Raw genomic sequence first — 21,370 nt, forward strand, 5'->3', positions numbered from 1 at the left:
TAGCATGAAACATATGGATCCAAATCAGCCCCTTACGAAGCAACGCATTAACTAGGGTTTAAGCTTCTGTCACTCTAGCAACCCATCATCTACTTATTACTTCCCAATGCCTTCCCCTAGACCCAAATAATGGTGAAGTGTCATGTAGTCGATGTTCACATAACACCACTAGAGGAGAGACAAGATACATCTCATCAAAATATCAAACGAATACCAAATTCACATGATTACTTATAACAAGACTTCTCCCATGTCCTCAGGAAAGAACGTAACTACTCACAAAACATATTAATAATCAAGATCAAAGGAGTATTAATTATCATTAATTATCTAAAAATATAATCTTCCATCGGATAAACCAACTAGCATCAACTACAAGGAGTAATCAACACTACTAGCAACCCACAGGTACCACTCTGAGGTTTTGGGACCAAGGTTGAATACAAGAGATGAAATAGGGTTTGAGAGGAGATGGTGCTGGTGAAGATGTTGATGGAGATTGACCACCCTCGATGAGAGGATCGATTGTGATGACAATGGCGACGATTTCCCCCTCCCGGAGGGATGTTTCCTAGGCAGAATAGCTCCGCCGGAGCCCTAGATTGGTTCTGCCCAGGTTCCGCCTCGAGACGGCGACGCTTCGTCCCGAAACCTTCCTTTTTATTTTTCCAGGGTGAAAGACACCATATAGCCAAAGATGGGCACCAGAGGCCTGCCAGGGGCCCCACAAGGTCGGGGGCGCGCCCTCCACCCTTGTGGCTGGCTGGTGGCCCCCCTCTGGTACTTCCTTCGCCAATTTTTTTTATATATTCGAAAAATAAGCTCCATGAAGTTTCAGGACTTTTGGAGTTGTGCAGAATAGGTCTCTAATATTTGCTCCGTTTCCAGTCCAGAATTCCAGCTGCCGGCATTCTCCCTCTTCATGTAAACCTTATAAAATAAGAGAGAATAGGCATAAGTATTGTGATATAATGTGTAATAACAACCCATAATGCAATAAATATCGATATAAAAGCATGATGCAAAATGGACGTATGAACTCCCCCAAGCTTAGACCTCGCTTGTCCTGAAGCGAAAGCCGATATCGACAAATATGTCCACATGTTTAGAGATAGAGGTGTCGATAAAAAATAAAATATGGACATGAGGGCATCATGATCATCTTTAGAACAACAACATATAATGCCATATAATTTCTTATGCTAAAGTAATAATTCGTTCACAAGGTAAAGTATGAATCAGAAACTTTATAGAAAACTAACAAACTATGATCTCAGTCATTGGAGCAATTGTAATTTATCATAACATCGGAAATAGTCAATTCAAGAGCTTTTCAGCAAGTCCGCATACTCAACTATCATTTAATCTTTCACAATTGCTAACACTCACGCGATACTTATGGGTACAAAGTTTCAATCGGATAAAGAGAAAGATAGGGGCTTGTAGGTTCGCCTCCCAACTTCTTACCTCAAGGGTAATGTCAACAATAATACTTTATGATAACCTACACCCGAGTGGATATATATATCCAGATCTCTCCAACATATAGTGCTTGCCAAAGGAAAAATTATAAAAAGGAAAGGTGATGATCACCATGACTCTTGTATAAAGGTAGAAGATAAAAGTAAAAGATAGGCCCTTCGCAGAGGGGAGCAGAGGCTGTCATGCGCTTTTATTGTTGGATGTACAAAATCTTAGTGCAATAGAACGTCACTTTATATTGCCACTTGTGATAAGGACCTTTATTATGCAGTCCGTCGCTTTTATTTCTTCCATATCACAAGTTCGTATAAAGCTTATTTGATGTAGGGTGGAACCCTAGATGGCCGATCTTTCACGAAAGGAGCGGATCCCTACGAAGAACGTGATGAACATGAGGGGAAACACGAGGGAAACACGAGGGGAACACGAGAGAAATCACTCAACCAACAAGAATAGATCACACATGCGCTAGATCGATGAACACAAAGGTAAGATACAAGATCCAAAGTCAACAAAGGACGATACAAAGGGTAACCGGTTCTTCTCCGTGAGGAGGTCTTGAATCCAAGGGGATCTTCTCCGTAGAGGGGCCGCGGTCTCTCTCGTGGAGTAGATCCGTAATGGATGAGCAGTGCTCTATCTCACAAATGAGCTAAACCAATGCTAACCCTAGAAAGATGGAGGAGAAGGAGTATATATAGTCCAGGGGGTCGAAGGGGTACACGGGCCTCAGCCCTTTACTGTGCGCAGACAGACGGAGCCGGATGTCCGGGCGACGGGCCGGATGTCCGGGGCTTCAGGAGTGGCCGGATGTCCGGGCTGGGGGCCGGATGTCCGGGCTGGCGGTGCACACTTCTGTAGTCTCTGGATAGGCAGGGTCGGATGTCCGGGCTGGTGTGCCGGATGTCCGGCGGCTCGGGAAGAGCCGGATGTCCGGGCCTCTGGCCGGATGTCCGAGCTGACGTGGTTCAGCTTCGGGTGCCTTCTGCGATGGGCGCCGGATTTCCGGGCTGGTGCCGGATGTCCGGGCTTGTGGGAGGGGCCGGATGTCCGGGGCCTGGCCGGATGTCCCGGTCCTGTAGCCTTTCTCCGGTTCCTCTCGTCGTGCTCCTTCATCCTTGTACTTGGGGACTTGTCCATCAATCCGAGCATCTCCGAGAGGGTCTCCTTGGTACCTAGGCATGTGTAGTGTCCTTGCATTAGGTAGCAACCATGTCTCACATGAATGGAAAGGAGAAGCATTTAGGAGCGGGTTCACCTTAGGTCCAATGGCGTAGGCTCGAGTGTACATGGGGATGATCGTAGGATGCTCTGCATCATTATTTTCATCACACTAATAGATCATACATATTTAGAGAGCATTTTTTATTGCTTGTACCGATGACAACTTACTTGAAGGATCTTACTCAATCCATAGGTAGGTATGCTGGACTCTCATGGCAAAACTGGGTTTAGGGATGTTTGGAAGCACAAGTAGTATCTCTACTTGGTGCAAAGAATTTGGATAGCATGAGAGGGAAAGGCAAGCTCAACATGTTGGATGATCCATGATAATATAACTTTTATTCGGATATAAAAAACATAACCCATTATGTTGTCTTCCTTGTCCAACATCGACCTTTTAGCATGTCATATTTTAATGAGTGCTCACAATTACAAAAGATGTCCAAGATAGTATATTTATATGTGAAGCCTCTCTTTCTTTATTACTTCCTATTAATTGCAACAATAACCAAAACTATGTTTGTCAACTCTCAATAACTTTTATTCATCATACTCTTTATATGTGAAGTCATTACTCTCCATAAGATCAATATATGATCTTTTTATTTCTTTTTATTCTTTCTTTTATTTAAGCCCTCAAGATCATAACAAGAAAGCAAAGCCTTGAACTCAAAACTACTCATTATTATATATCTCAAGGACTCGATTACATAGAGGGAACATAAAGCAAAACTCAAAGCTAGATCATACTCAAAACTTTAATCTACTAGATCAAGATATAACCAAATGGATCGAACTAATAAAAATGATAAATATAAAGATGTGATGATGATACGATACCGGGGCACTCCCCCAAGCTTGGAAGTTGCCTCAGGGAGTGCCCATACCCATGTAATTAGATCTCTTTCTTCAAAGGTGGTGATGATGGAGTTGTTGATGAAGTTGTGACACACATCAAGTGTAGGAGATTCCCCAATTTGTGGATAATGCCCTTGAGTGCGGTGATGTACTCTTGCAACAGAGTATTTTCACGAGGGAGATACTTGTTTTGCACACGAACTATTTCAATGATCTTGAAAGCTTCAATTTCAGTGGGAGTAAGATAATCGTAGTGAGGTTGAAGGATGTCTTCTTCTTCAGCTGTCGGAGCTTGATCTTCCGCGGCCTTCTTGATTTTATCATCCTCATTGATTTTCCCGGGTTCTTCTTGCTTCATCTCTATCTTCATCAGCCACACATCGTCGCCCGCATTGTTGGAGGAGGAGGACGACATGATGCCTGGCCTTGAAAACCCTGGCAGAAAACAGCTCAAAACAAAAACAGGAGATATTTACGTGGTACGATGGTTAAAACCTTCGGGAGATTATATAATGAGTTTTTACCAACCAAAAGAAGTATTGTGCAAGAAAACGGAGTTCAGATGGCACACGAGGTGGCCACAAGGACGGGGGGCGCGTGTCGGTGTCAAAACCGGCAGATCTCGGGTAGGGGGTCCCGAACTGTGCGTTTAAGGATCAAAGGTAACAGGAGGCAGGGGACATGATGTTTACCCAAATTCGGGCCCTCTTTATGGAGGTAATACCCCACTTCCTGCTTGATTGACTTGGATGAGTATAGGGGTTACAAGAGTTGACCTACCTCGAGATCGTGATGGTTAAACCCTAGATGTCTAGCCTGTATGATTATGATTGCCTCTATGGACTACACCCTCCAGTTTATATAGACACTGGAGGGGGCTAGGGTTATACAGAGTCGGTTTATAGAGAAAGGAATCTTCATATCTGAACGCCAAGCTTGCCTTCCACGCTAAGGAGAGTCCCATCCGGACACGAGAGAAGGTCCTCGATCTTGTATCTTCATGGCCCACCAATCCGGCCCACATCACACAGCCGGATCCCCGAGGACCCCCTAGTCCAGGACTCCCTCGGTAGCCCCCGAACCAGGCTTCAATGACGACGTGTCCGGCGCACAGATCGTCTTCGACATTGCAAGGCGGGTTCCTCTTCCAAATACTCCGGAGCAATTTGAACAAAAAGAACCGCATTCGACCATTCGACGCTGACGCAGTATCCGGCTTTTACATCCTCGGTCCAGCCGGGTAGGCCCTCCATGATACTCCAGACGGCTTCGGCTTTGCATTAAACATCATATCCTTTGGCTTCCGTGCCTCCGTCACCTCGGATTCCACATGTCAGATGAATACGAAAGGTCCAAGCATTTTTATAGATAACACCTTGACGGTGTACGGAAGGCGTCTATTTAAGGAGATTAGATCTCAGATGCTATTCCACACTAGGCAAAAATCTTAGAACTTGCCACAAGAAACCACACAAACATGTCCAGCGCTCCGAGTTCTTCCTCCCGTCCCCACGGTCCTCAAAAAGGCGATTGGGAGAGCTGCTCAGTATCCCATGCTCAACTGACTAAGCTTCAGGTGCAGGGATATCTCCCTCCCACGAATCTAGTCCCAGTTCGGGCGGGATTAACTTCTTTCAATGGCGAAGCCCTGGCAGAAAATTTCCCCAATCCCTCGGAAGGGGAGCGAGTGTGCTTTGTTTCCTTTCTCTCAAGAGGCGTTGGATTTCCAATCCACCCTTTCCCCCGAGGTCTCCTGGAGTACTACGGACTCCAGCTGCACAATCTCACGCCGGGCTCCATACTGCACATCTCGGGCTTCGTGGCTCTTTGTGAGTTGTTCCTAGGCTGCGAGGCCCATTTTCAATTATGGAGGAAGCTTTTCTGCCTTGTCCCCCGCTCCCAAAAGGGATCCATATTCGAGGTGGGCGGCGCCAAAGTATGGCGCATAGCCGGGACAGGATACCTGTCCGGCACTCCGAAGAAGGCATCCGAAGAGTGGCCCTCAGAGCGGTTTTATATTGAAGATGTCGTTCTCCCAGACCCAATCCGGCGAGGCCTACCCGAATTTTCCAACGCTGCGTTAAAGAAGCGCCATAGCTGGCGCCCCCGAAGCCTCGAGGAGGAAGATAGTGCGGTGGTTAAGAAGTTAATGGAAAAGATAAAGACACTTGCCCAATCCGGACTATCCAGCATTGAGGTAATGGCGATTTCAATAACGTGAGACGTTCAGCCTCTCCAATCTAGAGGACTCCCCATGTGGCACTACAACGGGGAAGACGACGCATCACGCTACGGGCGCAAGGGTTCGGACAACTTTGCCGCCTTGGCTGCCATGCTGGCTGATCTTTATAAATGGGAGAAAGAAGAGTTCACTCACCTTAAGTGCCGAGAGGGCTTTTCCATGTACAACCCTCCCAGCTGGGTAAGCCTTCGGTTCGTAATTTTACTCAATCCTCTTCCTGAGTCGTACCCAGTGGAACTTAATCCGACCATTTTTTATTAGGAATGGAGGAAGGTTGCCGCGAGGATCTACAACCCTGGTCCGCAGCCGGAGGACCATATTCGGGACCTGGATCCCGGATTCGAAGAGGATTCAGATATATTCGTAGAGCTCAAGGAGGGGGTCTTCTATCAAGCAAGTTACGACGGCACAGAAGTGGCCATTATAGCCGATTGCCCCGGCCTTCTCCCCTCTTCCCACATAAGTACCCAGAAGACATCTCCTCCAAAAGAGTTTTATCATTGCGCCTCACCTATCGCATTGTCTGGTGCTTCAAAGGGGCGGCGCTCGCCTCGCTACGCCGCATCAGAAGCGTCCCTTAAGAGGGCGACATCTACACGGGGCGGGTCTTCGAAAAGAAAGGCGGACGACGATACTGCCAAGCCCCCACCCTCATAAAAAAGGTATGGTTTTTTGATATGCCCATGGCAGAGGTACCGAATTTTGATGTTTCCTGCTGCACCACATTTTTAGGAAAAGCATACGCCGAACTATGTCCGGGGACCTTGCCGGTCATGCATCACCCAGTCCGACCCCGGATCCCACCCCAAGGGCTGGGGTTGACACAGGTGAAATGCCGGATTGTCCTCTCCCTGAAGATTCGGATGATGTATCCGTTACCAACTCCGAAGTGGAGAGTCCAATGAACTATCGGCGCGGAGAGCGGCTATGAGTGACCCAACCTTCACCGAAGAGGCATTTAATGCCTTCAGCTTAGCGGATGGATACATCCGAGCTGCTCGGGATGGGCTCGCTGGAGCCACTCAACAGCTCTCCAAGGACATGCGGGAAAGATCATGTGTCAGTAGCCCCGAGACATGAAGCAGTTGACACAACTGATTTAAGGATCATTGCATAACAGGTACTCACAGAGAGGAACAACATGCTGTCTCAGGAGCTGGAAAAATGTCGGACCCAGCTAACTGCTGTCACCGCCGAACTAGCGAAGTCTAAGGAGGCACCAACTGGTAATGTTCGCTACTGTTCGGAAAATAGAATCATGTGCCAATCATGCGTTTTGAGATAAACACTGATGTATCTACGATGGCAGCATCACCGAATCAGCCGGAAGAGGAACTGAAGACTGCGCAGGCGGATAAACAACATGCCGAAAAGCAAGAAGCCGCTGGTCAGCGTATACTAACGCGGAAGAGGGATGAGAAAAACAAGCTACAAGATGTCAATATCAAGCAAGCCGAGGAGCTGAAGGATATACAAGCCCAATTGGCAGATGCCTTGAAAGAGAACCGAAGTCTGAAAGGCGGCATATTCAGTATGCTTTTTAACCCTACTTCCATACAGTCTTCTAATGGGAAGTGTAACAAGTTTATTGCTGTAGGTGTGCTGACTGGGCGGGCCGAAGGAGAGGTGTCCGGATTCCAAGGCGACATGCTGCAATAGCTGTCCAAAGTGCATGAGCGAGCTCGGAAGGCAATGAGGAACATTGCTAAGGCTTTATGGCCGGCCGATTCTCCTCCCGGAAGTATGGAAGAACTCGTGAATTTATTCAAGGGAGCTCGGTGCCGCTTTGGACTGTGGAAGATATCAGCATGCCACGAAGGGGCACGAGAGGCCTGGGCAATGGTGAAAACACGGTACACCAGACTTGATCCAAATCATATGGCCCGGGTCGGGCCTCGAGGATCAGATGGACAAGAGATTCCTATTAGCTTGGTATATGACCAAGTAAATATAGCCGCCAAGTTTTCGCAACAGGATTGTAAGCTAGACAACTTATTGGATGGCCTAGAAGAGGAGGAAGTTTTCGAGTCCAAGTAGTAATGTACTTTTATCGACAAACGTATCTCCGGACGAATTATAAGACGATTGTCATGGCAGACCTTCCACTTTAACCTCCGAAATCCAAAGTTTGGAGTGTTTCCGAATATTGTACTGGTGGGAAGCACCGAAGTATGTTCGGAAACCAAGCCGTCCGGTCATAGTTGCTTGAACAGACAAGTTGTATTCGGGGAGTTATGTTATATTACATTTGATCGTAAGAAACATCTTCCAAAGAGAATAGTTCCGTTAAGGGTTCCTCTCCCTGGGCCAGCATGCGTTGTGCATGCCTGAGCTGTGACACTAAAAATCACGATACTCGCTGTATGTTGGGGGCTTGTATTGCAATGAGGGTTGTTCATCTTATGTCCGCCGACCTATTATTCCCTTAAGAACGCTAGCTTTCGGCTTCACCCATCTGAGGTACACGTTCGGATGACCCGGCTGTAACAATCGCAGAGGTGCTCCCTTTATGCCCTAGCCGAACAAGCGGGAATGTAGGGCGTAAGCACAGGAGCCAGGCAACACAGCTTGGCAAAAACTTAAGTCATAAAGGTGCGTATAATGGCGAAGAAGAAAGATGTATGAGAAGGCAACACGTATATACGTTGAGCTTGAAGCTCGAAAAATAATAATAAGCTTATGTGACAAGAAGCCCCCAGGTATTGGGGGTATGTACATTTAAGGATGTATACCCCTTAAGTGTGCGGTTTATCCAAACATGGGCTAGGAGTTGTATAAAAATGAAAAGAAGAAAGAGAAAAAAATAGAAAAAGGTAACGAACAATGAGTCCGGACTTAAGCGTAGAATCTTCAGAGTCTGGCAGCGTTCCATGGGTTCGGCTCTAAGCGATTATCCGATGCATTACGAAGGCGGTAGGCCCCTCCAGTGAGAACTTCATCTATAATGAAGGGACCCTCCCATTTGGGCTTGAGCTTGTCCTTTTTCTTCTCTGGTAGGCGTAGAATGAGTTCACTGACATTGTAAGTCTTGGCCCGCACTTCTCTGCTTTGGTATCTTCGAGCTTGCTGTTGGTAGAATGCTGAACGAGCTTTTGCGACATCGCGCTCCTCCTCCAAGCCATCTAAGTCATCTTGCCGATCGAGCTCGGCCTCTTTCTCCTCGTACATGCGTACTCGAGGTGAGTCGTGAATAATATCGCAGGGCAAGACGGCCTCTACGCTGTACACCATGAAGAACTGTGTGTATCCGGTCGTGCGATTGGGCGTGGTCCGCAGCCCCCAGAGTACGGAGTCGAGCTCCTCAACCCAGTGTTTATCTGACTCCTTTAAGGACCGCACTAGTCTGGGTTTAATGCCGCTCATTATCAGGCCATTAGCCCGTTCGACTTGACCGTTTGTTTGAGGGTGATAGATGGAGGCATAATCGAGCTTGATGCCCAGATTAGCGCACCAAGTTTTTACTTAGTCGGCTGTGAAGTTAGAGCCGTTATCGGTGATGATGCTGTGTGGGACACCATAATGGTGTACGACACCGGATATGAAATCTATCACTGGCTCGGCTTCGGTCGTTTTAACTGGTATGGCCTCTATCCACTTAGTGAATTTATCTACCATGACCAACAGATATTTTTTCTTATGGCTTCCCCCTTTAAGGGGTCCGACCATGTCAAGCCCCCAGACCGCAAAAGGCCAAGTAATGGGGATTTGTTTGTAGGGCGGTAGGCGGCATATGGCTTTGATTGGCGAAAAGCTGGCATCCTACACAATGCTGGACGAGGTCTTGCGCATATGCTCGGGCAGTAGACTAGAAAAACTGGTTCGGAAGGCCTTACTTACAAGGGCCCGAGCTACAGCATGATGACCGCCAAGACCAGCATGGATTACGGCCAAGAGCTGCCGCCCCTCTTCTTCGGAGATACACCTTTGAAGGACTCTAGTAGTACTTTTCTTGTAGATCTCTCCTTCATGAACCTTGTAGGCTTTCGAGCGTCGAACGATGCATCGAGCCTCATTCTGGTCCCCGGGGAGCTCTCTCCTATTGAGGTAGGCCAGGAAGGGTTCGGTCCATGGGGCGATTACTGCCATGATTACATGAGCCGATGGTGTTATTTCGGTGGCCGAGCCCCCGATGATATCGGGATTGTGTTCGGGATCTGGGGGTATGATCGGATCCGGACTGGCGTTGCTGCTCTCGTCCTGCCATACCACGGATGGCTTGAAGAGCCTTTCCACGAAGGTTTTAGGTGGGACGGGGTCGCGCTTAGCGCCCATGCCAGCAAGGATGTCCGCTGCCTGATTACTCTCTGGGCCACGTGATGAAACTCAAGCCCCTCAAACCGAGCTGATATTTTAAGTACGGCGTTGCGGTAACCCGCTATCTTCGGATCTTTGGCATCAAATTCTCCATTTATTTGGGATATTGTGAGGTTTGAATCCCCGCGCACCTCGAGGCGTTGTACGCCCATAGAGACAGCCATCCGAAGACCATGCAATAAGGCCTCATATTCGGCTGCGTTATTAGAGTCTGTATATAGTATTTGGAGCACATAACGGACTGTATCTCCTGTGGGGGATGTCAGGACGACGCTAGCCCCAAGTCCGGCTAGCATTTTAGAACCGTCGAAGTGCATCACCCAGTTGGAATATGTGCCATACTCTTTAGGGAGTTCGGCTTCCGTCCATTCGGCGACGAAGTCAGCCAACACCTGAGATTTAATGGCTCGGCGTGCTTATATGTTATTTCAAATGGTAAGAGCTCAATAGTCCATTTAGCAATCCGGCCAGTGGCGTCCCGGTTGATTATGATATCATTAAGTGGTACCTCGGAAGCCACTGTGATCGAACACTCTTGAAAGTAGTGCCGTAGCTTCCGGGATGCCATGAAGACCGCATACGCTATCTTTTGATAAATGTGGGTATCGGGATTTGCATGGTGTGAGGACGGTCGACACATAGTATACTGGTTTTTGAAGTGAGAATTTATGTCCCTCTTCCTCTCATTCAATGACAGGCACCGCACTCACCACCTGATGTGTTGCAGATATGTACAGTAACATGGGTTCGCCGACGTTTGGCGCAGCCAGGATTGGGTTGCTTGCTAACAAAGCTTTTATTTCTTCCAGTCCGGCTGTTGCAGCATCCGTCCACGCAAAGTGGTCGGTGCGTCGGAGCAGGCGATATAATGGCAGCGCCTTTTCGCCTAATATGGAGATGAAGCGGCTCAAAGCTGCTACGCATCTGGCTAGTTTTTGGGCCTGTTTGAGGTCTGTTGGTGTAGCCAACTGTGACAGGGCTCGGATTTTGCCTAGGTTTGCTTTGATTCCCCTATTGGAAACGATGAACCCAAGCCATTTTCCAGAGAGAACGCCGAAAACGCACTTTTCCGGATTGAGCCGTATGTATATCTTCGGAGGTTGTCGAATGTAAGGCGTAAATCGTCCACCAATGATCCGACATGCTTAGTTTTGATGACTACATCATCTATATATGCCTCGACTGTCTTGCCGATTTGCTTTTCCAGGCATGTTTGAATCATGCGTTGGTATGTGGCGCCGGTGTTTTTGAGCCCGAAGGGCATGGTGTTGAAGCAGAAGGGCCCATATGGGGTGATGAATGCCGTCGCGGCTTGGTCGTATTCCTTCATCTTAATTTGATGGTATCCGGAGTATGCGTCTAGGAAGCACAGTGAGTCGTGTCCTACGGTGGCATCAATAATCTGGTCGATGTGAGGTAGTGGGATGGGATCCTTAGGGCAGGCTTTATTAAGGCCCTTGAAGTCGACACACAAGTGCCAGGATTTATCCTTCTTCGGCACCATGACCAGATTTGCTAGCCAATCCGTATGTTTGATCTCTCTGATAAACCCAGCTTCGATTAGCTTGGATAGCTCCTCACCCATAGCCTGACGTTTGGGTTCGGAAAATCGCCGCAGCGTTTGCTTGATTGGTTTGTATCCCTTCAGTATGTTGAGACTATGTTCGGCCAGCGTGCATGGGATTCCCGGCATGTCTGAGGGGTGCCGGGCGAAGATGTCCCAGTTCTCGCGCAAGAACGCGCATAATGTGGCGTCGACCGCCGAATCCAGCTGTGCCCCAATGGAAGCTGTCTTCTTGGGGTCCGTCGGGTGAACTTGAAATTTGACAATCTCGTCTGCTGGCTTAAAAGAAGTGGATTTGGGCCTTTCATCATGAATTACGTCGTCTCTATCCACTATGGAACGCAGAGCGGTGAGCTCCTCGGCCGCCAGGGCTTCGGACAGTGCCTCGAGGGCCAAGGATGCGGTTTTGTTTTCGGCGCGGAGTGCTATGTCCGGATCACTGGAGGTAGTGATGACACTGTTGGGCCCGGGCATTTTGAGCTTCATGTACCCGTAATGAGGTATGGCTTGAAAGCGTGTGAATGCATCTCGCCCTAACAGGGCATGATATCCGCTGTTGAAAGGGGCCACCTGGAAGATTATCTCTTCGGACCTATAGTTCTCTGGCGTGCCGAATACCACATCTAATATAATTTTCCCTGAGCATCTTGCTTCCCGACTGGGGATGATTCCTCGAAAGGATGTATTGCTTTGCTCAATGCGACTCCTGTCCATTTGCATTTTATTGAGCATGTCTTCATAGACGAGGTTCAGTCCGCTGCCGCCGTCCATGAGCACTTTAGTGAGGCGAAAGCCGTCTACAATTGGGTTTAGAACCAAAGCGGCTGGTGCTCGGACAGATCGGGCCCTTGGCTCGTCATTGGCGTTGAAGGTTATCGCCATGTCGTTCCAAGGATTTATTGCGGCTACGTGATTGACTTCGGCGAGGTCGTGGAGCGCCCTTTTGCGCCGGTTGTTTGAAGAAAAGGTCTCGAAGACTGTAAACACATCAAGGTCGTTATCCTCGGGGGAATACCTTGTCGGAGTAGTGTTGGTGAGGATAGCCTCCCCGCTTTTAGCCACCTGCCGGAGTATCCAACATGCCCGAAGGTTATGAGTTGGCTCAGAATTTGGCATCGCGTGTATCTGACAGGGCTTGTCGAGCCATCCTTCAAGGGCAGTCCTGTGTCCCGGTAAGGGCTGAATTTTTCTTTCCGTGGAAGAATGATAAGGTGCCTCATAAGGGTGCATCCTTTTTGTTCGGCCGGTGGGTGCTTAAAGGCCGGTGGCTCCCACTGAGCTGTCTGGGCTTTCCAAGCACTTTCCATTGCGCAATACTTATGTACTATGTGTGCCAAATCTGCAAAGTGCGGAATGTGGCGCCGATTGAGGGCGTTGAGGATTCCCTCGTCCGTACAGTTGCGGCAAAATACTGATACCACATCGTCGTCGCAACAATCTTTGATCTTGTTTTTAACAAGTAGGAATCTAGCCCAAAAGTGATGGACTGTTTCCAGAGGTTGCCGTCGTATATACATTAAATCGCATATGTCCGAGGGACCGGAATTGCTTGGGGAGTATTGATTGTGGTGGGTGGGTGGGCTTGAATCCGAACCCTGACCCACTGTGGAATCTGGATTTTGAAAAAATTCTGAGGTCATTGGCCCAGGGTCCGGAGTGTCCGGGGGGTTTTTAGACTCAGTGCCTGATTCTATGTTTGGGAGAGAGATGATCCCTTCTCGAAGATGAGTGTCCGGCTCATAGGGCTCGGAGATCCGAACATGCTTGTTTTTAGCATAGGAGGAGTAGTATCCTCAACTTGCTCTTCCACAACAGTCACCAGGTGGGTGACAGGTGGAGACCTGATTTCCCTCTGATCGGGTTTAAGCCCAACCAGATCGTAATTTGTTGCGACCCCAAGGGCGGCGATGCAATCTAGTAGTTCGTTTAAAGACGAAACATTTGTCGGATCCATCTTATCAACGCCTTCGGGGTTGATGCGGAGATGATTTTTGGCAATCCGGGGGACTGCCTTGGGCTTAATGGCTGGACGGGCGCCTATGGTGAAATTGCTGATCTGGAGGATCTGCCCAGGAAGTAGGGCTCTTCCAGAGGTGATTTTGTCGTTGATGACATGGCGAGCCATCGATCCCTCTATCGATAACATGGAGGAACTCTCAATGAAAGCACCAATGTCGGTGCCAAAACCGGCAGATCTTGGGTAGTGGGTCCCGAACTGTGCGTCGAAGGATCGAAGGTAACATGAGGCAGGGGACACGATGTTTACCCAGGTTCGGGCCCTCTTTATGGAGGTAATACCCTACTTCCTGCTTGATTGACTTTGATGAGTATAGGGGTTACAAGAGTTGATCTACCTCGAGATCTTCATGGCTAAACCCTAGATGTCTAGCCTGTATGATTATGATTGCCTCTACCAACTAAACCCTCCGGTTTATATAGACACCGGAGGGGGCTAGGGTTTTACAGAGTCGGTTTACAGAGAAAGGAATCTTCATATCCAAATGCCAAGCTTGCCTTCCACACCAAGGAGAGTCCCATCCGGACACGACAGAAGGTCCTCGATCTTGTATCTTCATGGCCCACCAATCCGGCCCACATCACACAGCCCAGATCCCCGAGGACCACCTAGTCCAGGACTCCCTCAGCGCGCCCTCCACCCTTGTGGTGGCCTCGTGTCTCTTTCGGACTACTTTTAATTTTCCTAATTTTTTAAATATTCCAAAATGGAGAAATTTTATCATTGGAAATGTTTTGGAGTCGGTTTACTTACCGTACCACATACCTATTCCTTTTTGGCATCTGAAACATTCTAGAAAGTGTCCCTTATGTACTCCTTCGGTGTTACGGTATCAATTATATTGGTCTCAACATTTATGGGAGTACCTGAGATATAATGTTTGAGTCTTTGATCGTTTACCACCTTCGGCTTTTTGCCTTCGGCGTTGTTAATTTTTATGGCACCGGAACGATAGACCTCCTCGATAATGTAAGGGCCTTCCCGTTTAGAGAGAAGCTTTCCAGCAAAAAATCTTAAATGAGATTTGTATAGCAAAACATGATCACCTACATTAAACTCACCTTCTGTATCCTTTTATCATGCCATCTTTTAACCTTTTCTTTAAAAAACTTGGCATTCTCATAGGCTTGGGTTCTCCATTCATCAAGTGAGCTAATGTCAAATAACCTCTTCTCACCGGCAAGTTTGAAATCATAGTTGAGCTCCTTAATAGCTCAATATGCCTTATGTTCTCAAGAGGTAAGTGACATGCTTTTGCATAAACCATTTTATATGGAGACATACCCATAGGATTCTTATAAGCAGTTCTATAAGCCCACAAAGCATCATCAAGTTTCTTAGACCAATTCTTTCTAGATCTATTAACAGTCTTTTGCAAAATTAATTTTATCTCTCTATTACTCAATTCTACTTGACCACTAGACTGAGGATGATATTGAGATGCAATTCTATGATTAACATCATACTTAGCAAGCATTTTGCGGAAGGCACCATGAATAAAATGTGAACCACCATCAGTCATTAAATATCTAGGGACTCCAAACCTCGGAAAAATAACTTCTTTAAGCATCTTAATAAAAGTGTTATGATCAACTACTAGTTTGAATAGCTTCTACCCACTTAGTAACGTAATCAACAACAACTAAAATATGAGTATACCCAATAGAGGAAGGAAAAGGTCCCATATAATCAAAGCTCCAAACATCAAATGGTTCAATAACAAGTGAATAGTTCATAGGCATTTCCTGACGTCTACTAATATTACCAATTCTTTGACATTGATCACAAGACAATACAAACGTACGAGCATCCTTAAAGAGAGTGGGCCAATAGAACCCGAACTGCAATAACTTATGTGCAGTTCTATCTCCAGCGTGGTGTCCCCCGTAAGACTCGGAGTGGCACTTGTGTAGGATCTGGTCCTGTTCATGCTCAAGTACACAATGTGTAATAACACCATCTACTCCTTCTTTATAAAGGTGTGGGTCATCCCAGAAGTAATGTCTTAAATCATAGAAAAACTTTTTCTTTTGCTGGTATGTGAAACTAGGTGGTATAAATTTAGCAACAATGTAATTAGCATAATCAGCATACCATGGAGTATTATGAGAAGCATTTATGACATTTAATTGTTCATCAGGAAAACTATCATCAATAGGTAGTGGGTCATCAAGAACATTTTCTAACCTAGATAAGTTGTCTGCAACGGGGTTCTCAGCTCCTTTTCTATCAATAATATGCAAATCAAATTCTTGTAGCAAGAGAACCCATCTAATAAGTCTAGGTTTAGCATCTTTTTTTCCATCAAATTTTTAATAGCAGCGTGATCAGTGTGAACAGTTACTTTGGAATCAACAATATAATGTCTGAACTTATCACATGCAAATACAACTGCTAAAAATTCTTTTTCAGTGGTGGCAAAATTTCTCTGGGCACTGTCTAGAGTCTTACTAGCATACTGAATAACAATTAATTTCTTATCTACTCTTTGTCCTAGAACAGGACCAACAACATAATCACTAGCAGCACACATAATTTCAAATGGTAAATTCCAATCAGGTGGCTGAACAATAGGTGCAGAAATCATGGCTTTCTTAAGTATTTCAAATGCTTCTACACAATCATCATAAAAATCAAAAGGAACATCTTTTTTGCAAGAGATTAGTGAGAGGCCTAGAAATTTTAGAGAAGTCTTTAATAATCCTCCTATAGGAACCAGCATGACCAAGGAAACTTCTTATACCTTTGATATCTTTAAGACACGACATCTTTCCAATAGCATCTACTTTATCTTTATCAAATTCAATACCTCTTTCAGAAATTTTATGCCCCAAGACAATACCTTCATTAACCATAAAGTGGCACTTCTCCCAATTCAATACAAGATTAGTTTCTTCACATCTCTGCAAAACTCGATCAAGGTTGCTAAAGCAATCATCAAAAGAAGTTCCGTAAACAAAGAAATCATCCATGAAAACCTCAACAATCTTTTCACAAAAGTCAGAGAATATAGCAGTTATACATCTTTCAAAGGTAGCAGGTGCATTACATAAACCAAAAGGCATACGTCTATAAGCAAAGGTACCGAAAGGGCAAGTAAAAGTGGTTTTCTCTTGATCATCTTTTGACACAGGTATTTGAGAGAAACCAGAATAACCATCTAGAAAGCAAAAAATGTGTGTGTTTGGATAGTCTTTCTAGCATTTGATGAATAAAAGGTAGAGGGTAATGATCTTTTCTAGTAGCTTTATTTAGTTTGTGAAAATCAATTACCGTTCTATAACCTGTAACAATTCTTTGAGGAATCAATTCATTCTTATCATTAGGAACAACAGTAATGCCTCCCTTCTTAGGGACACAATGAACAAGACTTACCCATTGACTATCAGCAATAGGATAAATTATACATGCCTCCAGAAGCTTTAGTATTACATTTCTTACCACTTCTTTCATCTTAGGATTTAACCATCGTTGATGATCAACAACTCGTCTAACACCTTTCTCCAATTTAATTTTGTGCTGACATAGAGTGGGACTAATGCCCTTAAGATCATCAAGAGTATATCCAATAGCGGCACTATGCTTCTTCAGGGTTTTCAATAATCTCTTTTCTTCATGCTCTGAAAGGTTAGCACTAATAATAACAGGATATATCTTTTTTCATCAAGATAAGCATATTTTAGAGTATCTTGGTGGAGGAGGATCTCCTAGGATTTCAACAGGCAAATTGTGTTTCAAAATAGGTCCTTGATTAAAGAGTACTCCATCTATTTCCCTTCTTTCATTCATAAACATATCATTTTCATGGTCAAGCAAATATTGTTCTAGAGGATCTGCAGGAGGCACGACAATAGAAGCAAGACCAATAATTTCATCCTTACTAGGTAGTTCTTTATCATGGGGTTATCTACGAAATTTAGAGAAATTAAAATCATGAGACATATCCCCTAAACCAACTGTAACAATATCTTTCTCGCAGTCTATCTTAGCATTAACAGTATTGAAGAAAGGTCTACCAAATATAATGGGACAAAAATTATCTTGTGGGGAACCAAGAACAAGAAAATCAGTAGGATATTTTATCTTCCCACACAAGACTTCAACATCTCTAACAATCCCTATTGGTGATATAGTATCTCTATTAGCAAGCTTAATAGTAACATCAACATCTTCTATCTCAGCAGGTGCAATATCATTCATAATTTCTTTATATAAGGTATAAGAAATTGTACTCACCCTAGCACCCACATCACATAAGCCATGATAACAGTGATCTCCAATTTTAACAGAAACAACAGGCATGCCAACAACATGTCTATGTTTATCTTTCATATCGGGTTTAGCAATTCTAGCAGCTTCATCACAAAAATAAATAACATGCCCATCAATATTATCAACCAAGAGATCTTTAACTAGCAATACTAGGTTCAACTTTAATTTTCTCAGAGGGTGTACGTGTTTTAGTATAACTCTTACGAACCACAGTTGAAGCTTTAGCATCATCCTTTATTCTAACACGGAATGGTGGTTTCTCAATATAAGCACTAGGAACAATAGGATCAACATTATAAGTAATAGTTTCTTCTTCAACTTTAATAGGTTCTACTACTTTAACTTCAATGGGAGGATGATATTTAAACCACTTCTCCTTGGGGAGATCAACATGAGTAGCAAAAGATTCACAGAAAGAAGCTACTATCTCAGAGTCAAGTCCATATTTAGTGCTAAAATCATGAAAAGCATCGGTATCCATAAAAGATTTAACACAATCAAACTTAAGGTTTATACCTGACTCTTTACCTTCGTCGAGCTCCCAATCTTCAGAGTTGCATTTAATTCTTTCCAATAAATCCCATTTGAATTCAATATCCTTCTTCATACATGAACCAGTACAAGAAGTATCGAGCATGGATTGATCATTATGAGAAAGTCGAGCATAAAAAATTTGAATAATAATTTCTATTGAGAGCTCATGATTGGGGCATGAATATAACATTAACTTAAGCCTCCCCCAAGCTTGAGAGATACTTTCTCCTTCACGAGATCAAACATTATATATATATAATTTCGATCACGATGAACCAGATGCATAGGATAAAACTTGTGATGAAATTCCAATTTCAATCGGTTGTAGTTCCATGATCCAATATCATCCAATAGCCTATACCTTGTCAATGCCTTTCCCTTCAAAGATAAAGGGAAGACTTTCTTCTTGACAACGTCCTCGGGCATACCAAAGGCGCTTCACTCCCCGGCAACGGCGCCAGAAAGACTCTTGATGACCCACAAGTATAGGGGATCTATCGTAGTCCTTTCGATAAGTAAGAGTGTCGAACCCAACGAGGAGGAGAAGGAATGACAAGTGGTTTTCAGCAAGGTATTCTCTGTAAGCGCTGAAACTATCGGTAACAGATAGTTTTGTGATAAAATAATTCGTAATGGGTAACATGTCAATAAAGTAAGTAAGGTGCAGCAAGGTTGCCCAATCCTTTTTGTAGCAAAGGACAAGCCTGGACGAACTCTTATATAAAGCAAAGCGCTCCCGAGGACACATGGGAATTATTGTCAAGTTAGTTTTCATCATGCTCATACGATTCGCGTTTGTTACTTTGATAATTTGATATGTGGGTGGACCGGTGCTTGGGTGCTGCCCTTTCTTGGACAAGCCTCCCACTTACGATTAACCCCTCTCGCAAGAATCCGCAACTACAAAAGGAGTATTGAGGTAAACCTAACCATAGCATGAAACATATGGATCCAAGTCAGCCCCTAACGAAGCAACACATAAACGAGGGTTCATGCTTCTGTCACTCTAGCAACCCATCATCTACTTATTACTTCCCAATGCCTTCCCCAGGCCCAAATAATGGTGAAGTGTCATGTAGTCGACGTTCACATAACACCACTAGAGGAGAGACAACATACATCTCATCAAAATATCGAACGAATACCAAATTCACATGATTATTTATAACAAGACTTCTCCCATGTCCTCAGGCACAAACGTAACTACTCACAACACATATTAATGATCAAGATCAGAGGATTATTAATTATCATTAATGATCTAAAAATATAATCTTCCGCCGGATAAACCAACTAGCATCAACTACAAGGAGTACTCAACACTACTAGCAACCCACAGGTACCAATCTGAGGTTTTGGGACCAAGATCGAATACAAGAGATGAACTAGGGTTTGAGAGGAGATGGTGCTGGTGAAGATGTTGAAGGAGATTGACCTCCCCTCGATGAGAGGATCGATGGTGATGACGATGGCGATGATTTCCCCCTCCCAGATCCCTAGATTGGTTCTCCCCAGGTTCCGCGTCAAGACGGCGGCGCTTCGTCCCGAAAGCTTCCTTTTTATTTTTTCCAGGGTGAAAGACAACATATAGCCAAAGATGGGCACCGGAGGCCTGCTAGGGGCCCCACAAGGTCGGGGGGCGCACCCTCCACCCTTGTGGTTGGCTGGTGGCACCCCTCTAGTACTTTCTTCGCCCAATATTTTTCATATATTCCAAAAATAAGCTCCGTGAAGTTTCAGGACTTTTGGAGTTGTGCAGAATAGGTCTCTAATATTTGCTCCTTTTCTAGTCCAGAATTCCAGCTACCGGCATTCTCCCTCTTCATGTAAACCTTATAAAATAAGAGAGAATAGGCATAAGTATTGTGATATAATGTGTAATTACAGCCCATAATGCAATAAATATCAATATAAAAGCATGATCCAAATTGGACGTATCAGTTAATCATAAGTAGGAGGTTTGTTCAAGTAAGAACAACACCTAAGCACCGTTCCACCCACATATCAATTCATGAAAGTAGCAAACATAAATCAAACCAACATGATGAAAGTGACTAGATGAAATTCCCGTGTACCCTCAAGAACGCTTTGCCTATTATAAGAAACCATTTTGGCCCGTCCTTTGCCACAAAAGTAATGGTCTACCTTGCTGCACTTTATCTACCATAACCGTCACTTGCTTCTTACAAATTATCTTGCTATCAAACTACCTGTTACCGACAATTTCAGTGCTTTTAGAAAATACCTTGCTGGAAACCACTTGTCATTTCCTTCTGCTCCTCGTTGGGTTCGACACTCCTACTTATCGAATGGACTATGATTGATGCCCTATACTTATGGGTCATCAAGACTCTTTTTTGGCGCCGTTGCCGAGGAGTGAAGCGCTCTTGGTAAGTGGAAATTGGTAAGGAAAAATTATTACTACATGCTGAAATTTATTGTCACTTGTTACTATGGAGAACCATCCTTTGAGGGGTTTGTTAGGGGTATCTTCGCCTCGACCGAAACCATAATTAGTTGCCCCTCAACCTACTGCACCTACTGAAAATATTGGCTATGAAATTCCTTCAGTTATGATAGAACAACTGCTAGCTAATTCTTATGCAGGAGATGGAACTGAACATCCTGACATGCACTTGATATACGTGGATGAAATTTGTGGATTATTTAAGCTTGAAGGTTTACCCGGAGATGAAGCTAAGAAGAAGTTTTTCCCTTCATCTTTGAAGGGAAAAGCATTGACATGGTATAGGCTATGCAGTGATATTGGATCTTGGAATTGGAATCGATTGAAATTGGAATTTCACCAAAAAAATATTCTATTCATCTAGTTCATCGTGTTCGGAATTTTGGGCCTCGTGAA

The sequence above is a fragment of the Triticum aestivum genome, chromosome 6D (genome assembly GCF_018294505.1).
Source record: "Triticum aestivum cultivar Chinese Spring chromosome 6D, IWGSC CS RefSeq v2.1, whole genome shotgun sequence".
In the NCBI taxonomy this organism is placed as follows: Eukaryota; Viridiplantae; Streptophyta; class Magnoliopsida; order Poales; family Poaceae; genus Triticum; species Triticum aestivum.